Below are 12,016 nucleotides of genomic sequence, written 5' to 3'. Positions count from 1 at the left end.
TCCACTTAACTGAAGATAGTTTGTTTTTTTGTAAAGCTTCAAAGTTGAATTCATGTAATTTCTAGCCAATAGTAGAGTTAATACATAGAAACATTTTTTAAATTGCGTACATCCTATAAATCAAAAAATGGTGAACTCAGAAAGATGAATTTTGTTGTAAAGCTTTTTAAAACAACATGCAGATGTGCAGAAGTAAAAACATTGTATTATTAGGATAAATTGGTGTCTCAGTTATCACTACTGGCACTGAATGAATTAGTGCTGTGTAGAGGTACAGCCATTACCAATAACTGTTCCTCTGGAACTGTTTAACAAATTGTTATTTTCCCAGGAATAGTTTTCAGTTCCTTTACGTGTTGCACACATTTCTTTCACAGCTTCAACATGACCCAACTTGATCTTGCATAGCTCACAGGTTACATTAGCACAAATTTCTTTTTCATGCATGTTGGCTATATTGACTTTTGTTATTCTCCTTTAAGAAGCTGACCAAATTAACTCTTGAGGCATTTAATTGACAGCAGGCAACTGGCAACTATAGTAATCTAACATCTCGCTGCAAAATTTTAGTAATTTGTATAATTTCATTTATGGTGTTCTAAAAACTTTATAGTGATTAATAAGCATAGCTTTTATGAAAGATTTAAAATTTGAGATGACAATAGAAAATTCAAATTTTTTTTTCTGTAATCACAGAATAATGTCATTTTTCTCCGTTACATGTTTACATATTTGGTTTCATAATCAAGCATTGCACGATATAGGACCTAGTCTAAAACAATAATCAATTTGTGTGGAAGAAAGGTTAACATTTTCCTGATTCACCCTTCAAAGCACATACAATTTATCTCTGTGTAGTTAATCATACTGTTCTGTTTTCCAACAAAATAACATTCAGCCTCTTCTATAAATTCATTTTCATTTTCAATATTTAAATAATAATTTGTTGCCTTGTACCCAACTGCAACAGAATTCTCCTCTCCATCCATATACTTATATAAAACCACGATATAAATTATAATTGCTGAAGTTGCCTTTACAGCATTTTGCCATTCATAAGACAGCATATGATCTGGTTATACCACATCTCATCTGATGAAATATTTTGTATTAGAAGCTTCCAGATTGCATATTCTTCTAAGGAAATTGTGGCGAGTTGCTTCAGTATTTGCAGATTCAAATAGTACTGACTTCCTATTGTGTTTTTTAAACAGAAATTCAGTGTTTTTCACGATTTTCTATAGGTTAGAAATTGTTAGCTGAGTATGCTGTCTTGAAGTTTCTACCTGAGTTTTCTATAGTCAGAAACTGTTTATTGATGTAAAAAATTTGTATTGTTTGCCAAATAGCACACTAATTGTGAAGTTGTTAATTACTGTCTTTTTCCGATTGACAGTGACAAAATGCATTTCTTTGTATAAGAAATGCACTTTCTTGTTTTCTTTCTCTTTTCTTTTTCTTTTTATAAGAAATGCATTTTCAATAAGGTAAAGTGTTTTCAACATTCTGAAGTTTTTTTTCTTGCTCAAATTTTCTTGACTGAATCTAAACTAACACTAAAGCATTATGATGCATACTTGTATACTGTTTATCTTTTGTCATTGCACATTTTCTCTCTCTTCTAGCTTGAAAAAACAAATAGCGCTTAAATTTATATTTATCTTTGCCTCTGAGAACTGAGGTCTTCCATGTGTCATGTTGACTGCATGACTAGTACTCAACTGTTAAATCGATATAATAATATAAAAAATAAAGGTGATTTATTTTGTGGTTTTCTTTGGAATTTGGAATTGAAGTTAAACTTATAAGTAAGCAAACGTAAACAAAAATTTTTAAAAATCCAGTTAGGAAATCATGAATAATTCTATCTTAACAATTACTTCAGAAAAATATTTTATGAAAATAATAATTTAGCTACAGGACTTAATACATTTTAAATGGTTAACAAACAGTTTATTATTATAACAACAGAATTTCACAAAAAAGACAATTTCACAAAAGATATCAGCAATACATAAGATACATATTTACTTGTATTTGCAAATATTTATTGCAGTTACTGTTATGATGTGTGTCATCAAAAAATTATGAGTTTTTTAAAGACATTTGATATGTATGAAAAAAATTGCTCATGTTAGAGAATTAAGAATTGTTTATTTCAATAATTAGAGAAAAAAATATATGGGTTTGACAATACAAATATTTTCATTATCAGATGATGTTAAATATTTGTTTTAAAAAAAGGAAATTGTGATACGGAATTTTGATTTAAAGGAATGGGCTAAGTAAACTATTAGAATATAAAGGTGCATAATGCTGTATGCAATTAGATAGATGATAAATGCAGGATAAAATAGAAAGATTTAAAAGACCTAGCAGATCATCATACCCTTGTTCAATTATTGAAAAATCAGCAACTGAATTGAATATTTATTTTAGAACCAGGTTTATATTAATCAATGGAACACGAATAAAAAAAGGAAAAACAAAAATGTTTTTGAAATTGAGATATTTGAGTTGTTTTCTCATTATGTTCTGAAGGAACCTACTGAAGCCTACCGTATCCAACAACCAAGTAGAAAGTTTATTAGAAAAGTACAACAGAAATAAGTGTGTAAAGGTAAATGTTAAAACTGATAGGCAGTAGCATAAAATTTGTGAAAGAATCATGGAAATGAAAAGTATAAAAGGAACTGTCTCATAGTCCCAAAGATAAAAAGATTTTGTAAAATTAATAGCAACTTGTAAATTGTTAAAAGGGTGCTGATCTGAAATTTAATGAGTAATAGGTTAATAAAACAGACTACCTTATGTAAAAATCTGAGTAGGATTGTGCAGTAATAATTTAATGGAAAGCAATCAAAGTCAAGCTTCACAAAAAAGACAAAAAAAAAATGGCATCCAAAACATACATTGAAAAATTAATAAAAATAAAATTTTCATAGTCAAAATTAGGTAAAAATTTTGATGCGACTTGTTTTAAAATTGGGTGGATAATTTGATTTTTTTATAAAAAAAAAACATCTTGAGTGCATATAAATTTTACACTGACAGAAAAATTTTAAATATCAGTAATAATTGTTTATCAAGTTCATGTATATCTACAATACTTATAATTAGCGTGCCTAGTCTGTTACTACGTATGCAATCTTTTTTTATCATATTAATAAACTTAATAGTGATTTAATAATAATTAAATTTTTATCTTTTAAGAAAGAAGCGGATAATTTATTATCTAAGTTCTCTTTAATACTTCAATTTTAAAACTGATTAAATTATTCATGCTGTTTCCATTCAGATTTTATAATTATTGGATAAAATCTGTGATATTTTAATCGTAATTCAATATTATTTAGAGTATAGGAATTTTTAGACTAAAATGCTTAATACAACGTAAACTCAGTGTATCATCCATTAATTTCCAACAACCCCCATTCACTTATATGTACAAAATAAATTCACAATCAGTGGCCAAAAGTGTACACCGCATTTATGGAAAAAATGCTTGAAATTATTAGTTTTGGTATTTTTTTTAGAAAAAGTACATTTAGAAAATTATTTATTTAAAATTAATTAACTGACAACAATAAAAACAAGTAAATCTTCTGCAATGATATTATAAATCACACACACAATGCAGACTATAAAATATGAATTGTGTAAATAGGATTTGTGAAATAAATAATGACATTACCTGGTTAAACCAGTTTCTCCTTAACAAGAATTTTCTGGCTGATTTTTTTTTAAATTGCCATTTATTGAGGAAATATAAATGAAATATGTTTTGATGTACTGTAAATTTGTATATTCTCAAAATATTTGTGAATACAAGTGTATCACAAATTCCTTCAGGACTTTCATAACATATTGTACATGTGAAAATAATGGAAAAAGTACATATGTGCTAAAATGCTTAGTTTGCGAGTTATGACTAGTGAAAGATTCTATTCTGATTTCAGCTATCCCAGTGAAATGAGATCGTAATGAAACATTTAGGATGTTAATGAAAGGACAAAATTTTAGGGGTTTTGTATGGTTTTTGACCTGAAGATTAAATAAAATATTCCCAAAATTATCTGGAGTAGATTTTGAGAAATCTGGGGGAAAACAATAAATTAGGATAAAAAACCCTGTTTTTTTTGTTTGATGTATAATAACTTTGTTAAATTGGCAATAAACAAACAAAACTTGTAGAAAATTTAATTCTGAAGAAAATTGTCTAAGATAAGTTGAATAAAACAATGAAAAGTTATAAAAATTTGAATTTTATTTAGTAACAGTATGTTACTACATTTATTAGAATGTACTTATTTAATGAAAAAAAACCAAATCTTTTTTGGAGATCTGAAAAAAAGGTTTTGTAAAAACAAAACTTACTGTTAAAATATTTAAAAAACTGGAAATTACACAACAGTTGTAAAATAAAAATTCCTTATATAATAATTTTTTTATTAATGACAGAAATAAAATAAATGAAAAATTATTATTTCAAACTTGTCAGTAACAGCAGCTGATCAACAATGCGCAATACTGTATTAGTGTTTAAATCATTCTGTTAGGTACATTAAATATTACCAGGTACTGTGAACTGTGCTGTTGTTAGAGAAGGGTTTCTGTGAGTGTTAGTTTAAATATGATCTCTGCCATTGAAGTAATGTCATGTTTATTTACAACAGAAGAATATGTTGATATAGTATTCATTTTGGGTGTGTGTAATGATAATGCTGTAGTAGAATATGAAATAACCCACCGGGTTGGTCTAGTTGTGAACGCATCTTCCCAAATCAGCTGATTTGGAAGTCGAGGGTTCCAGCGTTCAAGTCCTAGTAAAGTCAGTTATTTTTACATGGATTTGAATACTAGATCGTGGATACTGTTGTTCTTTGGTGGATGGGTTTCAATTAACCACACATCTCAGGAATAGTCGAACTGAGAATGTACAAGACTACACTTTATTTACACTCATACATATCATAAATACTCATGAAATGATGGAGGCAATTTTCAACACTGATTTAATATCAATGTGTGATGCGGTCTTCTTCACAAAAATTATACAGTACTCTAGTACTGTAATTTTTCTAACTTTCTTCTTTTTTATTCAACCTATCTTACACCATTTTGTTCAGAATTAAAGTGTCTGAAACATTTGTTTAAAAGTTTTATGTCTTTATTACCCATTTAACAAAGTTATCATACATCAAAACATAAAGAGCAGGGTTTTTCACCCCTGTTTATTGGTTTTCACCCCAGATTTCTCAAAATGTATTGCAGGTATGGTTCTGGGACCTATTTTATTTGATTTTTCAGATCAAAAAGCATAAGAATTCATTAACTCTGACCCTTAATTAATGCCCTAAAAATTCCAGTAGGACCCCATCTCACCAGGGTAGCTGAAATCCGAGCAAAATCTTTCACTAGCCATAACTCACTAACAAAGTATTTTAGGACATGTTTATATGAACTTTTTCCAATACTTTCATGAGTAGAAAAGGTTATGAAAGTCCTGGAAGAACTTTATGATACAACCTGTATAAAAAATATTAAAATATATAAAATGCTAAGTCATAAAAATTTTATTTTTTCAAAAAAAACTTTTAATACCGTAATTATGACCGAATCTATTTTCAGAAAATTTTGACAAATGCAGTTATAAAAAGAAGACAGAGCAGTGAATTCTCAGTTTTAAATCTTTCTAGTTTTATAATTTTAACTGAAAAAGAACAAAACAAAACCTTTAATAGTAAAATAAATGAATGATTTAACATATTTCATATAAATAATTTAATTTTCTGTCAGATTCTTTGAGGAAAATAATTTTTTTTTAAATATGTACTTCATTTTTAAATCTATAGCTGAACAGTTGTAGCAAGGTGCTTGCAGGGGGAAGTAGATGTACAGCTCTGGGAGGTACACAACAAATGCATGGAAGAACTTATTCATGGCAGGAATCAGTGTACTAACCTATGCAAAAAACATTAAACGTAACATTATTTACTTACCATAATTACTGTAACTCTTCAAACCGCTAATTTCACCATCTGAATCATCATTGTCACTGAATTCACTTTCACTATTACCATCTGTATGGTTTTCACAATTGTTTGCTGTGTTCAGTATAAGTTTATAAAACATTTATAACAATACACCCTGAAGTGTTTCAGAGCATATCAGATTTGCTAAGTTTATAAAACATTTATAACAATACATCCTGAACTGTTTCAGAGCATATCAGATTTACTAAGTTGATCAAAAATTTGTAACAAAACACCCTGAAGTGTTTCAGAGCATATCAGACTTGCTATGTTGAAAAAAAAATGTATAACAATACACCCTGAACTGTTTCAGAGCATATCAGACTTGCTAAGTTGATAAAAAGTTTATAACAATACACCCTGAACTGTTTCAGTGCATATCAGACTTGCATGTTGATAAAAAATTTATAACAATACACCCTGAACTGTTTCAGAGCATATCAGACTTGCTAAGTTTATAAAACATTTATAACAATACACCCTGAAGTGTTTCAGAGTATATCAGACTTGCTAAGTTTATAAAACATTTATAACAATACATCCTGAACTGTTTCAGAGCATATCAGACTTTCTAAGTTGATAAAAAGTTTATAACAATACACCCTGAACTGTTTCAGAGCATATCAGACTTGCTAAGTTGATAAAAAAATTATAACAATACACCCTGAACTGTTTCAGAGCATATCAGACTTGCTAGGTTGATAAAAAGTTTATAACAATACACCCTGAACTGTTTCAGAGCATATCACACTTGCTTAGTTGATAAAAAGTTTATAACAATACATCCTGAACTATATGAGAGCATATAAAATTTTCTGTCTGTATATACACTCTAATCTGTGTGTTGTTACAGTTACATAATTTGAAACTGTATTTCTAAAAATGAAACCGAATTAAAATACTGAACTAGGGAAATATTAACCAGAAGATTTTTGTTTTATAATCTCAACAGAAATATGTTATCGATTTGAAGAAATATAACTTAAGGGATTTTTCTATTATTTTCAATATTAAAAATAGAAGATTTTTCAAAGAAATCAATTACTCAGAGAGTCTTTAATCATAATGAATTTACTTGTATTTTCCATATTTCTTTTTTTCCCTTTTGCACTTGTGCAGATCTATACATTACCATCCAGACCTCTTAATTACCCCGTTTAAGATTCCCTTAAGAATGCATTTTCACAGCATAATATGGCCAATCCCAATTGGAATTAAAAACAACAAAGTCTAATTTGTTTTTTTTACTATAATTTAAATTATAGAAAAAAAAGTAAAGTTACTAATGAATAGCAAATGGAATCAATTTGTGATTGATGACAATTCAAGTGAAAAAAAGGGGTATTAAAAAATTAGTGGAGAAAATATATTCTCAAAGACATATTACATCCGATAGCTCTGTATGAAGTAAGAAGTTGATTAACAATATCGTGGTAATTGTCAGATTTTTGTTTGCCGAGAAAATCTTTGCAAACGTCTTTAAATGAAACCCTTGCTGCACTTTCTACATTATTTATTATTGAGTTAAATACATCATCTTTGACCAACTCTCTTATTTGAGAACAACAAATATTCTTTCTTTAATTTTTCCTTCACTTACGTTCGGAAATTTCTGCCTGATGTACAAAAATCCAGGACCACCCTTCTTCATTGCTTTTACAAAACATTTCATTAGTCCTAGCTTGATATGGAGAGAGGGTAAAAATATTTTTTTTGGTCCAACTAAGGGATCTTGAATAATATTATTCCCATTTGGAGTTAAGTTGTCTCGTTTCTTCCACCTTTTGGTATCTCAATGATTATCCCTAGCTTGGCTGTCCCATTCGCAAAGAAAACACATGTACTTAGTATAGCCTAATTGCATGCCTAACAAAGTAATATAACATAATAAATAATATAATATAATATATTATTATATAATATATACATAATATAATAAATAATATAAATTTCAAATCACCACATATGTTCCAGCTATGTTTTTTATAATTTATTTTGTCAAGAATGTCTTTGATCACATCATATGTCTCTTTCAAATTAATACCATAAGCGATTGGTGTCGAAGGATATTTGTTACTGTTGTGTAGTAGAACTACTTTTAAACTATACTTGGATGAATCTATGAAAAGGCACCAGTCCTCAAGTTTATGTGCTTGTCCTAAGTGCAACATAAGCTCATCAATATTTGTGCAATAAACCTAATTATTTTCATCAACAAAGTACTGAGAAAGTTCTTTTTGTCAGCTTCAAAATTTTTGTATTTTTTTAAAGTAAATTTCAACCTTGCAGTCTTGATCCTAACAGTTCAGCTTGATTTTTTGATAAATTTAAATCCCTAACCAAGTCATTTAATTCACCTTATGATATAAGATGTGGCTTATTGGAAGATAATTCAAAATCAAAATCATTGTTGTTTTCTTCAGTACTGTCTGATTCTTCATCGCTGCTTTCGAAAGATACACTCACAGATGGCTCAGGAACTGGAATAATTTCAATTTAATTCTTTGTTTAATATTGTTTATTTATAGCTTACAAATTATGTTAACAAAGTTATACAATAAAACATGAGCTAAAAAAATACAATATAGGAACTCAAAATTTTAATTATATGTTGAAAAATGAAAAAATCCATTAAATAAAATTAAAAAGTTTTTCAAAAATGGTAGGTGATAGAAAGATTCTGAGTTCATATTCGTCTTCAGCATCAAAAAATAGATTAAAATAATGTATTGCATGTTAGGAAACAAAAATTATGTTTATCAGTGTAATAGAACAAAAGGTGTGATACATTTACGAGAATTTCTTTTTGGATATACTCTTGAAAATATCTCAGTTCTCGGACTTCAAGTATCAAATGCACAGTGAGAAAATATATGCTACTTATATGCTCTAAAGACAACAGTTTTTTTGTTGTCCATACTGTTGATTTTAACTGAAGAACATCAAATTTAATAACTGAATTATCAAAACACTTAATAATTAATACTTAATTAACTATTAAAGATTGTATATTCTAAGAGTTGAAATAAGTTGCACAATAGGCAACTTATTTCACCTTGTAGGCCTATTGAACAATAGGCTTACCAGACGTGGACAGTCCACTTTTTCAACACTCGTCTGTGAAAATGTTTGCTGTTGTAAAATGTCTGCAGTTTTAAAAAATCTCCACAGTTCTTAATCTACAGACAAAACATAAGGGTTGATAAACACAAAACAGCTATCGCACAAGAACTAATTTGGTCAAATTCTTTATGGACAAAAACTTACCGACAACAAGTAACCTAGATATTGCCGCTAAAGAGGCAGCATTTACATTTCATTCTGCAAAACATGAACTTAGCTTTAAAACCTTGGACTGTACATCTAAGCTTATTAAAAAAAAACCTTTGAAGATAAATTTATGTTAACAAAAACAAAGGCGATTATTCGTAATGTTATCGCTCCTTTTATTGAGCAAAACATACTTAAAGATATTGAGAATCCAAATTTTCTAACTACAACATGCGATAACTCTAATAGAAAAAAAAGAAAAATGGTATCTATTGTGGTTAGGTACTTTAACAAGAAAGATGGAATTCAAGTGATGTTGCTAGAGTTTAGTCAACTTGCAGGTGAAACATCTGAAATGCTCAGTGAATGTTTGACAAGTGTAATAAAAAAGCACTCATTGCAAAGAAAAGTTATTTGCTTCTGTACAGGTAATACAAACTCTAACTTTGGAGGGTGACAAAGAAAAGGGGCAACAAGACTTGTTCAAAAAATTACAAAAAAACCTATAAAGGTAAATAATAGGGGTAGGATGCTCCACTCATATTGTTAACAATAATGTAAATAAAACACATGAAGTACTGCCAATTGACATTGAATTATTGTAAAATTGTATAAACATTTCCGTCTTTAAACAACACGGGTGACTTCTTTAAAAGAGTTTTGTGAGTATGTGGATATAGAATACAAACAACTCCTGTCAAACAGCTGAACTAGGTTTTGGAGCATGATGCCATCTGTGGAACGGATTTTGAAGTTGTTCAATTCTCTGAAGTCTTATTTCTTGGAATCAGATGGTAAATCTAAAAGTTTTTTTACTTCTTTTTTTGAAAATGAAGTTTATTTGATGTTTTTGAGTGGATCCTTACGGTTGTTCCACAAAACTGTTAGTCCTGGAAAGTGATGCGATTTCAGCTGCAAAAGCAAGTACTTAAGCTGATTTACTTTCTAAACTTCAGTCATTACTTTTTGTACCAGTTTCTGCAAAACAGTTACTATCAAAATTACAAAAAGATGGTAAGATTAATGAGGAAATATTTTTGAGTAGTGTTTTGTCTTTTTACGCATCTGCCATCACTTATTTGGAAGAATGGGAAAGTAGTTTTGCTGAGTAAATAAATTTTCATGGATAAGTTTAAAAGGTTCACTTGACTGGCCACAACTAGAAAACATGCTGTAATATTACTAATGAGAATTCTATAAACTCTGTTGAAATACGTGATGAAAGAACTTCTGTAAACCTTGCCACTGAAAACTCAAAACGCACTGGATAGAAAAAGAAGGAAACCAAGAACCAATTACTACTGTACAGAAACGCCAATTAGTTTTTGATGCTCTTTAACACAACTACACGGCATATACAAATATGTTTAAATTGGTAGAGTTTTGCTTGTGTTTGCTAGGAACTTCTGCTCCAGTTGAGAGTTTTTTCGATAGTGAACAATATTTGGGATGCAGAAACGGGGATACTACTAGTACAGAACAAGTAGACTTTGGTTTAATTTAATAATAAAATAGTATACATTAGTGTTTCTTTTTGTTATAATCTTTTCTGTGTAAATTGTGTATATTTAAGCTACATTACTTCAATTTTTTTTGTTATATTCTTAATTAGATATAGATAAGATATATTCTTATCCATTGTGTATTTTTTATCCAATTTCTATAATATTACTGTTTATATTTATTAAGTAAATTCAATTCACATATTTAATATTAAAAAGTTAATTTCAAAAAAAAAATTTGGAAAACTTTTACCATGCTAACACAACCAAGTCAACATGTACTCACTTTTGGCAGTCTGTCCACTTTTTTCAAGGTGAAGTCCCTCCACTTCACCACTTAAAAACACTTTTTCAACACTTAAAAAATGATGGTATCTTAATTGAATAACCTTTAAGGCACATAACTCAAGATGTAATTAGGACTATTTTTGCTTTTCAGAGGTTAAATGTTTTATAGTGTACAAAGTTAATAGTCGTGCAAGTTGTATTCTAATTCTAGTAGCAGAATTTAATTATTTATAAAAATAAAATTCCCAATTTACTTATTGCCTGATTTTTCCCTTCTTTTCTTTGTCGGCTTTCACAGAGACTTCTGCTTCGCCAAATTATATGAATGTAAAAATAAATGCTTAAAAACATAGTTAAAAAGTTAAAATTTAGATAGTTATGTTTACAATCTGTCACCGATACAAAAAATTAGCATTTTCCAACCTCATTGAAAACAAATAAAAAACACTTTTAAACATTTTTTTTATACTTTGTAAATAACAAACATTATCTTTTTATTAGGAAAACAACTAGAAAATGAAATAAACATGTTAACAAATTTCCTTCAGGAAGTTATTTTAAAATTTTGAAAGAGTGCGCTCAAAATTAGATCCTCTGAAAAACTTCTTTTGCATTTATTTTTTATAGTGTTTTATGCTAAATTTTAGCAATAAGTGTCAACGGACATAATTAAACGAAAAAAAGCATAACGACTTTCGTAGGAATCATGTTAAGAGTTTTGTTGGGAACTTCTCTTCTGATTGTAAAAAACTGATAACTAGTGGAACACAGTAAATCATATTAATGTGAAATTTTGAAAGGTAGGTAGTATTAAGAGATTAATTTGACTTGAATCAAACTATACCTTCTGTGAATAACTCTCCTTTATTAGAATTTACTTAATGTGAAATCTTTCTGCAAGTAATTTTTATAGTCTCTTTG

Source organism: Lycorma delicatula, chromosome 4 (genome assembly GCF_047948215.1).
Source record: "Lycorma delicatula isolate Av1 chromosome 4, ASM4794821v1, whole genome shotgun sequence".
NCBI classification, from domain to species: domain Eukaryota; kingdom Metazoa; phylum Arthropoda; class Insecta; order Hemiptera; family Fulgoridae; genus Lycorma; species Lycorma delicatula.
This window is presented reverse-complemented; position numbering follows the sequence as displayed.